The following is a 13,080-nucleotide window of genomic DNA, read 5'->3' as shown; positions in this document are numbered from 1 at the left end:
GCTGTGTGCTGGTTGAATACATTCCTAAGTGCAAGGGAATGGCCAGCACCACTGATGACAGAGCTCTTTTCCTTCAGAAAGCAGAAAGGGTGAAACACGGGCTGCGCCAGGCTTTACCATGGCCACAGCAACTGGAAGGAGGGAAGAGGGAAGGAAGGAAGGAAGGAAGGAAGGAAGGAAGGAAGGAAGGAAGGAAGGAAGGAAGGAAGGAAGGAAGGAAGGAAGGAAGGAAGGAAGGAAGGAAGGAAGGAAGGAAGGAAGGAAGGAAGGAAGGAAGGAAGGAAGGAAGGAAGGAAGGAAGGAAGGAAGGAAGGAAGGAAGGAAGGAAGGAAGGAAGGAAGGGAGGGAGGGAGGGAGGGAGGGAGAGGCAGCTCTGCAGCCTGCCTGCCCATGCGATACTGAACTAGACAGAAATGCAGCTTCTATGCCCATGAACAGCTTTGCCATCCAAAAATCCAGTGCAGGATGGTAAGCAGATGCAGCATTCTCGGCGGTCGGAGGTCTGAGAGCGAGCCTGGGGCTGGAGGAGGACGAGCATGGCAGGAGTGGGGGAACTGTCCAGCAGGAGACAGCAGAGAAATCATCCGGGGATGGGCATGGAGGAATTTAAACTGTTCTGGCAGTCAAACAGGTACCCTGCTCCCAGGAACTTAAAGTAAAAGCATTGCCGGGCCTCAACAGACCCCCCAGGAGCCGTTCCCATCAGTGTCCCAGGTTCAGCAGGTCTCTGGAATGTATTTCTCACCCACATTCAAGAGAGTTTGGTTTGTTTAGTCTAGCAAAACTAAGGAGGAGAGGGCATAGCTTTGTTGTCTGTAAATACACCAGAGGCATGAACATTGGGGTGGGAGAAGAGCTATCCAAGTTAAAAGATCCTGTTGGTATGAGAACAAGTATGGGATCAGCTGGTGTATGAAAATGTTAGGGATAAAAATTAGGAGGAGGCTGATAACCGGCATGGAGTATGGCAACAGCTGCCTGCAAGGAGCTAGGGCTCTAAGGCACAGCACCAGTTTGAGGATGAAGCTTGGGAGGTATTATAAAATGTTGGATGAGCAGGGGACTGGGAAGTCCTTTATAGCTCGAATAAGGACAAAGGAAATGGCAGAGAAAATAGACAAGCAAAACTGGAACTGAGCTTTGTGGAGGAGGCTCATAGAGAGCAGAGGAGAAAGCATTTCCAGGTGGGAAATGGATAAGCTCCAGTGAAAAGGGGAAAAACTGGCCAAAAGCATTTGGAAGCATGCATGAATTGTTGAACATGCATGAACATGCATGAACATGAAATCTCACCTTGTCAACCATGTCTGGGGAATTGTTTCTCTGGTTAGGTGGCCTGTCTTTATCCATGCACCACCTGCCAGGAAGGCAGTGCTGGCTTGTAGGCAGAAAAAAAATAAAAATCACAGCAGCCAAAATATTTCTGTTTTCCCATTATGCTGTTTGAAACATCTAGATAGATCCCAAGAGATATTCCTCCTAGATGAGTCCAGAGGATTTCTAACACTTCTGAAATACTGCTGGAAGATTAGGGCAAAATAATTTCTGACGGCTTTCAGCTGGGACTTTCCTCTCTGTACCCATCTAGTTACAAGCATAAAAACCTCTGCAGAGAATAAGCCCATGGATCAGGGAGAGCCTTGTGCGTGTGGGAGCAGGGAGACTTTCAGTGGGTGACAGACACACCCCTCCGTACCCAACCTTAATATCACAACTGAGCCATAGCTCAGAAATGGGAAATAAAAACTTCTGTTTCAGGAAACACACCACATACAGGAGAGGGGTCCTAGGTGGCAACACATCATCTTTGGCCTAATGGTACCATCTCCTTTATGGCTAAGAGAAGGTCCTCTGGTGGAAAGATTTTCTAGGGTAAACCATAGCATTTTGGAAACCACAATCTGTCTAGGAAGGCAAAGAGCTCCAGTGTGCTATCCCACACAAAGTCCCCCACCTCATAGGTGTAAGACACATTGATGTACTTTTCCATGCTTGCATTCTTCAAAAAATGGACCAGGATACACTGGGGATGGGAGCTTATGCAGCCAAACAGCCTCCCTCTTAATTCTGGGGAGAGAGCAGCTTGCCTAGAGGTATTAATCTATGAGTGGGAGGGAAGGCAAAAGCCAGGAGATCCATGCCTCTAAGTATATCTGTGTTTCCACGTATGCATATATAAAAATATGCATACATACACAGAGAAAACAAAACAGAACAGTGCATTGCACACCGTCCTCCCCTGGGGAAAGGTTGTGAGGAAAAACAAGCAGCAGATGTGAATCATGTCACCACACCTAATGCTGGAGGAAGATCAGATCCCATGGTGATGAGGTTCTGTGAGAACCCACCAGAGCAAGAGGCAGCAGGAGGCCCCTGTTGCAGAAGAAGACCACTGAGGCAGAGAGGTCTCCAAAGTGCAGGCACACCTCCCTTGGCATCACCCCAAGGTGGGGAAGTGCCTGTGAATGTCCTGGTACCAAGGTGGACTCTAAGGGGTGGCCCTGAGTTCCTCCATGGGTGAGCCAGAAGAAGAGCTGCAGGGTGGCTTTTTTGCAGAGAGCTGCAGCAAACACCAGAGCCAACCTGCACCTATGCCCATCCCAGTGCCAGGAGGTGTGAACCCCTGCACTGCCTGTGAAAAGCAGAAATAAGAGGGAGACAAATTCTAGCCAGATAAGCAAGGATAATCAACAGACCTGTTTCTCAGTTAGATATATATTTTTCTATCCTCCAGAAGACCATAAAGGGCCTTGGAGTTAACAGGAACATGTGCTCTCCCTCTGGCTTACCATTTAGTGGTGTTTTGTGTTTCCTCGTCCATCCTGGGGCAGTAGAGCTGAATGCTGATAAGGCCAAACTTGGACAAGCCTCAGCCAGACAGTCAGTACACTTTGACTTTGAATGATACTTAATGATTTGTTTTCAATATTGGGTTGGGGTGAGTTGGGTATTTGTTGTTGTTGTTGTTGTTGATTCTGCTGTTGTTGCTTCTCCCCCTCCTCCTTTTCCAACCAATTAGGTTCAATTTATTTTGGCAGAGGACATGATTATTGGGGCTGTACTCCAGATGGCTGGGCCCTCAGCCATTCACCATAAATAATGCGGGATGAGCAGTGCTCCTGCATGCAAAGCTGGGCAGCAAGCGGCCTCGGTTGCCAAATCAGAGCATCCCATGGCCAGCTTGAGAAAGACCTTACCTGAGCCCATTGGAGAAGGTGCTGTCTAACTTTTCCTTAGATACCTCCTGACACAGATTTGTTACTGCTCCCAGGCAATGACTTGCAGGACACCGCTCACCTGGCTGCTTCTTTGTCTCTGAATTAGCTCCTGCCCTGCTAGAGCAAAAGCTCATAGCTTGGAGCTGAGTCTTAGTAAATGTGGAGAACAGGTCTCCCCCATTTTCCCTTGCAGCATCCTTCTGTCTGTCTGAAGACTACCTGCTCTTGCTCCTGGTATGGACCCCAATGCTGAATGCAAGCAAAGGGAGGCATTCTGAGGGTCTGATAAGCCCAACAAAACCTCAGGGTGGAGTGGGACAGAGCTCATCTGTGTCTCACAGGAATGGTCATAGCCAGGCCTGCTGGGTCAGCACTGCGGCGGCTGGGACCCTGGACATCCCTCAGAACCCTCATGGGGCTTTGTGGGAAGGGGACAGTAATATTTCAGGGAGAGACAACCTCTGTAAGGAAGCATATCCTGCAAAGAACTGTAAGGAAGTTCTCAAAGCTTTTCCAAATCCGTTTTCCAATTTTTTCCAGACAAATACTGTTTTTTATCAAACCAATGCCCTCTTGCTGTGAAACCTTATTGATTACCTTCTGTAACACACTTTGAGATCTCAATAAGAGAAGAAATGAAAGCACAAAGTTTATTATTATTGTTGCATCAGTATTTAGGGAATGCTTAGTGAATTGCAAACTGAACAGTTAACATTTTGTATTAGCTTAGGCAGGCAAGCATTTGCTGGGAATGTCTTACGCTTTAGGATAAAGCTGATTATTGATACATTTAGTAAGTAACAAATAGAAAACTATATTCTACACAATAGGTTTACTGTGGATGTAGTGAGACAACTGTGTTAAAGCTAAGGGACAGACAGTGCAGCATAGAGAAAGTAACTATGAAATGTTACTGAGCATTTCAAGCCTTTGAATTGAGGTCTTTCACCTCCCAGTGCTGAGAGCTGTCCCGTTCTCCTCCAGTGCACAGAGGGGATGTGCACACATGGGATTGCCCATTGAGTCTCAGTCACTTGCAGGAGCACACAACAGCAGACACACCTGAAAGTGACATCCACGTACAGGGAAATAAACCCCATTTCAGTCCATGTCCATAGTTCAGCTCTACAAGCTCACACCTCTGTGTCTGAGGGTTCTCAGGTACAATTGCAGGTGCAAACCCAAGACTCCTGTCCCTTATTGAGTGCTGCCCCAGACGGCCTCTCCAGATGTGTATGCCTTGTCCATTACACAATCTCAGACTCTGCTCCCTGGATGGTTCACATCTTAAATCCTTGCACCCAAGCAGGACACTGGCTCCACTCGAGTCTGGGAGGTCTCTGTATTTCTTTAACAGCTTGAACCTATTCGGGTTTATAAGGTTAGCCAAGCTCTTGTTCATGGAGGGACAGGCATAGTGGAGCATGTTACAGCTCCATCCACAGGTGGGCAACCCATAACCAGCCTTTCCTAAGCAGAGGATGCCTCTCACGTGGCTAAGCTGCAGTTATGGGCTGCTAGAGTTAAGTTTGTGCCAGCTCCATGTAGAGGAAGCCTGGTGCACAAATAGCAGTTCCCAGACTTTGCTCATAACATGGACACATCCCCCATGGAGCTCACTATTCAATCTCCAAGCTGCCTGGATAGCTTTTCTTTTTTGATCGGTATCAGGGAGGAGCAATGCCAGAAGAGATCCATCACAGGGAACACTGGACAAAGCTGCTTTGCACCATAATCTATGTCACACTCCTGCCATGCACAAGGCAGCTGTTAGTAGTGTTGCACAGGTGTGGTGTGTTTATTCAAGTGAATGGAGCTGCTCTCATTGCCACATGCAGGTAGCTGGAGCCGAAGCAAAGTGCTGGTGCAAGTGCTGCAAAGGCCAATACAACCAGCAGAATATGCCCCATCTTGCCTGGAGCCTAGGTGTAGCTGCACCATTCAGTGATATCTCACAGTGCATAAAGACAAGGTTGCCTTCCAACCACTGTGCTGTCTCCAGATGGAGATTTCCTGGAGGGACACTGTAGGAACAAACTTTAGGTCAAACGCAAGCACTGAGAAAATGTGCACTTTTCCAGAACAGACCCAGACCCCTGGGAAACAGTTGTAAAGTGCATGGCCATGGTGGGTGTCGCATGCAAAGAGATGGAGCAGACTTTCATAGCTGACAAGACTTGTTCTGGTCTTGCTTAAAGACGTGTAAATTGGAGACATAGCAAGCCCTCCCCATATAACACTGACCAGATCACACCGTTCACACAGCCATTCTCAAACAGGTTTAGATACAGCTCTATTTATCTCTAGACCCATTGCAAATCCATGTGTTCAGTCACGCACGTTTTGCAAAATGCCTGAGAGGATCATGACAGAATGTAAAGAAGTTAAAGATAGAAGTGATCTATTAGGTCCACTTGCAATCTCCCATGACCAGGCAGAATTTTTCCCTGGGCTATATTGCTTTGCCTTGTCTTGTTTTTTATCACTCAAGCAAAGGGACTAGAACAGCCAGGCAAAGTTATGTCATACTGCTGCAGAAGCAGCACTGGGGAATATTGTATCTCTGATCGGAAATGAGTCCCACAGTTGTACAATGTACACTTAAGCATGTTTGATGTGGTTAAACAAATCCTATGCAGAAATGCATTTAATTTCTGTAAGTACTCATCTTCCAAGAATTTTTAAGACCTTGCAATAAACATAGCCAAAGCTATCATTCAACAAATTGAAATCACACTTGTATTAATGGGGTTCCTATATTCAGATTAAATTTAACCTTCGTAACTTTATCTTGGAATCCAGCAAAGTGAGCAGGTCAACAGAAGTTATGATCAGAGACCTGGGTGAGCATTTCTTCTCTGTCATCTCCTCCACCACTTCCTTGATTTAAGGCACTTCATCCAGGAACCCCTCACCTAGGCAGAGGGCATTTGCTAACATATCCCTGCAGATGCTTTGCTGCGAGTCTCTGCTGGGTTTAATATGTCAAATGAATTCAATATTATTTTCTAAGGTCTGCTTATGGGTCTTTCCCTTTGTGGCAGTGACTGCTTTTAGGAGGGTGATGTTCCACCTCATGCAAACAGAGAGCAGTCAATGACTCAGAAAAAATGTGGTTGCAGAAGTCATTTTTTCACCATCCAGGGTCCTGGTTTCTTCCCTTGAAAGCATAATGCAAGAAGGTCCCCACTGAGTAGCCCAAAGAGATTGCAGCACAGATAAGTTGCAATGTGCATGCCATGCTCTAGTAGCTGGGCTCGAATAAGGTACAAGAAGTAAGTTCGTACTGCCGGAGACATGGGGCTCTGAGAATAAATACCCGTCGTGTTTCATAGCTTGGTTGCATCTAGCCAACAGACATGTTTTGTTTCCTTAAAGTAACCCTGGAGGTTTCTGGGGTCAACAGAGCTAAATAAAACAAACAGCAAAAACACTGCGGTCTAGGAAAGGGCAAGATTTTTCAAAGGCTCAGCTCCCCTTGGCAGTACGGCTCCCATACAGAGTGATGAAAGCGTTTAAGTCCAGAAAAGGCAGGCAGTGGCCTGCAGTAAAATGCATGGCCTGGTGAGAAACGCAGCATCTTTCTAATGACCTCCAGAGCTGGGTCAGCAGATGCCACTGCAGGGGGACACCATCATCTGCCAGGCAGCAGGCAGAGCTCCGCTGTCTTGGCGTGCCTCCATCCTCACTACAACCCTGGGCACACCAGCTCCTTGGATATCGAGAGAGGGTGATTTAAATTTGTGGAAATAACACCCCACAGGAGTGGGGATTCTTCAGAAACTTTTCAAGAGAACACTCACCAGAAATCCAGTCTTCCCTGTGAGCTGCAGATCCTGAAGCTGAAAGCCTTTCTGATACTGATTGGCTCCAATTGTTTACCCTTTTGTTACGAGAATTAAATAAAGGCATCAGTGAAAACAGAATGAAATTACATGGACTCCTCAAACTTGCAAAAAAATGTTGGGGATTTTGCTCAGTCAAATATTTGAGCTAGAAGTTTAGAGACAGTTGTAAATTTTACCCCAACAAGTTCATCCTTTTATTCAGGCAAAGCTGGCAGTTTTCTGCTCTTAGCACATGGTGCTGCCTAATGAGGATACAGAGCAGGCCAGCCCAGAGCCAGCCTTATGCCTGGCCCAGGAACCATCTTCTGGCATGGAGAAAAATGGCTGAGGATTGATGGGTTAGAAGCATGGTGCCAGACACATCCTGCTGCTCCCGCTCCTCTCGGATCTATCTGGATTCCCCTCCTCCCTGCCCAGCTGGCAGATTGTGTGGACTGCAACAAAGCAAGCTGGGAAGCTTGCTCTGCTCTGGGCAGAGCTTGCTCATTTGTGCAATATGGGAGCTAATCACATTGCTGCAGAGTGCAATTTGGTTCCCAGGAGCCTTTTGGACTTAGCGTCATGTGTCCTCCACATAAGAAGACAGTTTCCAAGTGGTCCAGAGCCTTGTTCAGGTCTTGTATCACTGGAGTGTTAGAGGTCTGAGAGTCACTGCTATGTCACCCTATGGGGTGTGTAGCCAGGTCCATGGTCCTCCTGGGTACTAGGCTGGAACACAGCCTTGCTACCATGTGCAGGGAAGCACTCTAGGTATTTCTTCCCCATTAGCGTATGCCTGCAGCACAAGTCTCAGTTTGGCACAGCACATATTGCTAAATCTACACATCTTGTAATCCTCACCCTCTCTGCGAAGGGAGAAAACTGATGCACAGCAGAGATATGCCACACACAGCCCTCCCCACCAACAGAGGCCCCCTTGGCTGGTGTGGCCGGGTGCATCTCAGCACCTCAAAGCATCCCCTCTAAGAAAAAAACATTAACTTTTAAACTTTAGGCCATAGATGATGGGATGGGGGAGGGTTGAAAATGGGCCCGTTGCTTCATGCTGCACATTAGCAGCCGAGTTCACTTCACAAACACAAGGTGCGCTGTCAGAATCGCCTGGGGCAAAGTTTGTACTTTGCTTGAATTCTAACTTTTGTTTACCAAGGTAATAAACCGGTCTTCTCTTCCAGGTGTAAATGTTATTATGAAAAGGCATATTTGTGTTTCATCTCACCTCAGATGTACAGTATGTGCTCACATCCTACACTGTGTACAGCCCACATTGCTCCACAGCCAGAAGAAGAAAGGAAAAGGAGTAAAAATAAATATCCCCACTTTGCCCTCGAAAACACAGTGTTCTAGAGAATCTAGGAGTTTAATTGGATCTCTTTCACTTCAAAACCTGTGTGCAGCCCTTGATCTACCCTGTGAAGACCAGTTCAGACCTTTCCAGCATCCCTGTAGTCTTCCCCGTTAGTGCAGCTTGGGCAGACCCCACATGGGTGGCTATTGGAGACGACCCACTTGCTCCATGCAGACAAGCTGATCTCCAAACAGTGAGTTTAGTTTCCACCAGACTAGCTGGGTCACCAGTTTGGCTCCCTTCCCTTAAAACTGCCTGCATCTCCATCGTGCCATGTACATTCAGATGTGTTGCATTTGGTGTAATCTCACTGAAACTGATGGGAGAGGAGAAGGAGGCGAAAAAGGAAAAAAAAAAAAAAAAAGCCTGGCATTGTTTTTTCTTGCACTTTACCTCCTGTTCCTGGTATCGTGCCCACTTGGCAAGATCTAGAGATAGCAGACGAGCTCTGGATAAAAATGACCTAAATGTTTCCTCATCCCTTCAAACCTGTTTGGTGGCCTTCTGTCTCCAACCCACTAGTAGTTTGGCCTGGCCGCTGGGACTGTCACCTGAGTGCTCCTGAAAACCAATGCCACAAGATCTGCAGCTACTGAACTGATCAGAGCCCTGCTCCAGAGTGTGGCTTCCCCGGCACAGCACGGCACAGCACGGCATGGAGGGCACGGGCAAGAGCACTGCCTGCTGAACCAGTGCACGTGCTCCCAGCATCACCTCACTCCTCTCCCATTAAGGCACTGACCTGCTCCCACTAAGCTTGTAAACTTTCATGAGATGACATCTTGAAAAGCTAAGTGTGAAACGCTTTAAGCTTGGATGGAGCCCTCACAGAAGCTGACCAGCTGTAGGTCGGCAGTAATTTCCTCCCTCGCCTGTTGTAGTCCTTTTATGAGCAGATTTAAGAGGGCAATAACCACACAATAATTTATTTTTTTTTTACACAAACTATTTATTCTATTAAAAGCCCATGCCCATAACTCCATCTGTACAAGAGAAGAGCTGCTGCAGAGAGGCAAAGGAAGGGGCTGAAGACAACCACAGTTTGAGCAGTGTCTGGTGATGTCTTGGTGTGCCCAGTGCAGGAGCTTTCTCGGAATGCCTTTGCTCCTGAAATCAAAAACCCCACGGAGAGAGCCAGGCTGCCAGCGCCGCGCAGGTCTGAGCCTGTCCCGGCCCAGACGCCTTCCCCACCCTGGTGTTTACGCTGAAGCTCTCGCTCCCGTGCAGGCTGAACCTGTGCCCCTGGCTCCTGCACCAAGTGGGGCCCTGGCAAGCTCTGCTCCTTGGTGGTGTGGGCAGTGGCAGGGCCTGGCACCCCTCAGTCCTGCCCACCCCTCCCTGGACCTTGCGCTGTCTTCCCGCTCCAGCACCGGACCCAAGTGATCATGAGGCAAAGAGCTGCAGTGCAGATGGAGAGGATGGAGGTCTTCAGTTGCATGTCCTCCTGCCTCCTCTTTGCTTCTGGGGCCCAAAGAAGCTGGTTTAGGGTTGGTGGGGTTTTTTTAATGTCCACAAAATGCATTAAAGGTGCTTAGCAGCATTTGTACTTTCTTGTTTACTTATCAACTTCCACTATTGCTTTATGCTTCCACAACAGGGCTAGAAGGAACATTACTCACAGGAAAGCAAGTCCCCTCACCTGTCAAACCCAAGCTTTACCAGAAGTTCTGCTATCCCTTCCCACCAGATTTCCGTTCAACCACATGGGCTGAGCAAGAACATCCTCAGCAACAGTGACTTTGAGCAGGGTCCTTGCAGCAGTGGGATTAAGCAGACAAATCTGGCCCATCACTAGCTAGGAGTGGGAAGCTCCTTTCTACTTAGGAGGGGAAATGGGCGCTACCCAGGGAACTGGCCTGCGCTTACCTACTCAGCAGGGACTGATTGCAAACGAGCTACTGGAGAGGGCGGTGGAGGACGGGAACAGCGCAGCTTTCCCCACCTGGTTAATTCCTGCCATGGTGGCTTCTTGGATTCTCCCACCCCCTTGAGCTGGGTGGGGCAGAAGAGGCCACGTCTGGGTCCACCCATGCGCTCCCAAGGAAGGAGCAACATGTCACCCCAGTTTGGGAACAGGTGTGTTCAGTGGCCAGATCAAGGCACATTAGGAGACCTAGAACTTGTTTGACATGGGCTATTATTTCATGGCATCTTGAGTATATTCCACATGTCCTAAAGTGCTCCAGCAAAGTAATGGCCCAGGCCAGCCTTTCCAATCATGTTCTTCTAACACGTCAGTTTGGTTCTTCCAGAACAGGGAGGGGGTGGCATGTTGCCAGCATTATGTAAGAAACAGAGTGATTGCATAAGTTCAGTTGGTCACAAAGATATAAAATAGGCTTCATTGGTAGTTACTGCAACTGGCAATTTTTCCAGAGGCATTTGTGCATATTTTCTAAGGAACTTGTCCTTTTCTAGGTTTGGGGTATTCTGGTTTCATCTTTCCTCTAGATATGTTTGCTGTCAGAAATCCTTGTGCGAAGGGGAATGTTTGCTTTTGTGTGGGAAATGGTAGGAGGAGGTTGTATGTCACTTCACTGGAGCTGCCTAAAGTACTTGAGTTCCTCTCCTGACCTGCAGTCTGTGGACAGTCAGAGGCAGGTGCTGGTTTGAAATCAGTTCCCAGATGCAAGCCTGGGACACTTGGTGGACTCATCCAGTCATCCTGAGAGCAACAAGAAGACCATATGACTACAACTAAAAACTGCTCAACTTGAGATCTTTCTCGAGAATGAAATAACAAATAACATCTGCTGAAAACACCAGCTACTTGAGATAATTTCACAAGTAGGAAAGGATCAGTGCATTTCATGTGTCCAAGTGGGATGGGATCTTGTGTCTTTCAGGGAAGGGGAAAAATGACACAGCATCTAAAAGTGGTCAGAATGTGACTCACTATAACTCCAGCAACACAAAGAGAAATGGCAAACTTAGCTTTGTTCCTTTGTATATCATCTCCTATACGTATAGCATTAAGCATATGGAAAAGGCTTTGCAAGACCAAGGCCTTATCAGTAGCTAATGCATTCCCAGGTTCAATAACAAGTACACTTTGTACACCAGAGGAATGGCAAACTGCCCAGAGCTTTTGGGCAGATGCTGTTTCTAAAGAAATTAAATGCATGAATAGATAATAACCAAAGAAATCCCTGCTGGAATAGAGAATGGACAACCTCCTTCTGATAAAATCAAATTCTTGCTCAATCATTCCCCACTTGAACATGAAGACCAAATTGAGTCAGCCCTGAAGGTCCTGGAGTCTTCAAATAAGTCATTGGGGTTCTTTCATCTTTGTCACACTGTATGTTGTCCTAGGAACTGGCAAAACATAGCAAGGTGATTCCTCTATCCCTTCTTAAAAGAGGGACATTGCAGGAGGTCAGCTAGCTCTGCTAAGCTGAAGGAGTCACCCGGTTCCTTCTCAGCTGGTTCCCTCCAACCTGCTAAGGGCAAGAGTGAAGGAGGAGAGGAAAGTATGGTTAGCCCATGTCCTTGCCATGCAAAGCAGAGGAATCAAGTGGTGACCCAGCAAGGAAGACCTGCAGAACAGCAAGCGGGAGCAGGGGCCAAGTGCTGAAAAGATGAACGTAACTCTGACGTGGGGAGGAATGAGGTGAGGGTCACAGTTGGATGAATGCAGAGATGTAACCTCAAATGACCTGGGTATTTCAAGCAGGTTCCAGTCATGATGCAAGGTGAATTCCTCAGCCGGCCTCCCCTACTACTGAATCTTCTCCCCATGCTGCTGTCATCTCTGTATGCCTACCTCTGGCTGAAATGGCTTTTGCTAGTCTTACTGGAAGCCCTGCAGGAGCCAGACAAACATTTGGCCATGCTGGCCTGACTTTCTGGCAGGGAGAGTTTATACCTACAGCAAGGCTCAGAGAATGGCTGGGTAAAGTGCACATGGTAGAGCAAAATACAACACCTGAGTGGTGCGATGCTGCTGTTGATGTTGGTGTGGCCACTGTGAGCTGCTGGCACAGGGCAGTGGTCAGAGGCAGCTGTTTTGTACCCTGGGAACCAGGCTGCTGGTACCACCTGGAAGTTCTGGGAAGTGCAGAGACGTTTGGCCAAAACTTTTCCAAGGGAGAGTCCAAGTCTCGCTTCTCTTTTCCCTCTTGTTACCCATGTCCCATGGGGATGGTACAGCCTCACAAAATCTCTTCCAAGGCCATGGGCTATGAAAGCGAAGGACAATAACTGCCCCTTCCAAGGGTCTGGCTCTGGAAAACAAGGGACAGAACTTAAGATACAGCTTGGGAGTGGGACCCTAGCACATGGCTGTAGCTGAAAGGCAGGTGGAGATGCCCTGAGCAATGAGTGGGACACTTCTGGATGTCAAACAAGTGAGACAGTTGTCCACCAAGCCCACAGGCTCATCCTTTGCCTCCCGGTGAAGATGGCCACGGGACTAGCTCCAGTATGATTGCCAAGGCAAAACTCTGGTTAGATGACAGCACAAGGCCAAGAACATTCTGTACCCAAGCTTGGTGCCCCATCGTGGGCTGTGCACTATGCATGACTGGGATGTGGTTCTTGACCACTGGGGCCACCAGGATGCTTCTGAAATGCCTCATACTGAGCGGGAAGTTTGGTGTAACCAGTCATCCAGGATAGCTGCAATATCTGATGTTCCTGGATCTCACTCAGTCTCTGATATACA

The 13,080-nt window shown here is 47.8% G+C and overlaps 1 long non-coding RNA gene across 1 annotated transcript; it reads right to left on the bottom strand.

The window, feature by feature from the left end:
* Positions 1-6,062: 6,062 nt before the first annotated feature.
* On the bottom strand, positions 6,063-9,058 carry LOC115612144. Its single transcript, XR_003992895.1, has 2 exons — positions 8,808-9,058; positions 6,063-8,730 (listed from the first exon to the last, which is right to left on the bottom strand). It is a non-coding gene; the product is annotated as an uncharacterized LOC115612144 (long non-coding RNA).
* Positions 9,059-13,080: the final 4,022 nt, after the last annotated feature.

Source organism: Strigops habroptila, chromosome 8 (assembly GCF_004027225.2).
Source record: "Strigops habroptila isolate Jane chromosome 8, bStrHab1.2.pri, whole genome shotgun sequence".
Taxonomy (NCBI): Eukaryota; Metazoa; Chordata; class Aves; order Psittaciformes; family Psittacidae; genus Strigops; species Strigops habroptila.
This window is presented reverse-complemented; position numbering and strand designations above follow the sequence as displayed.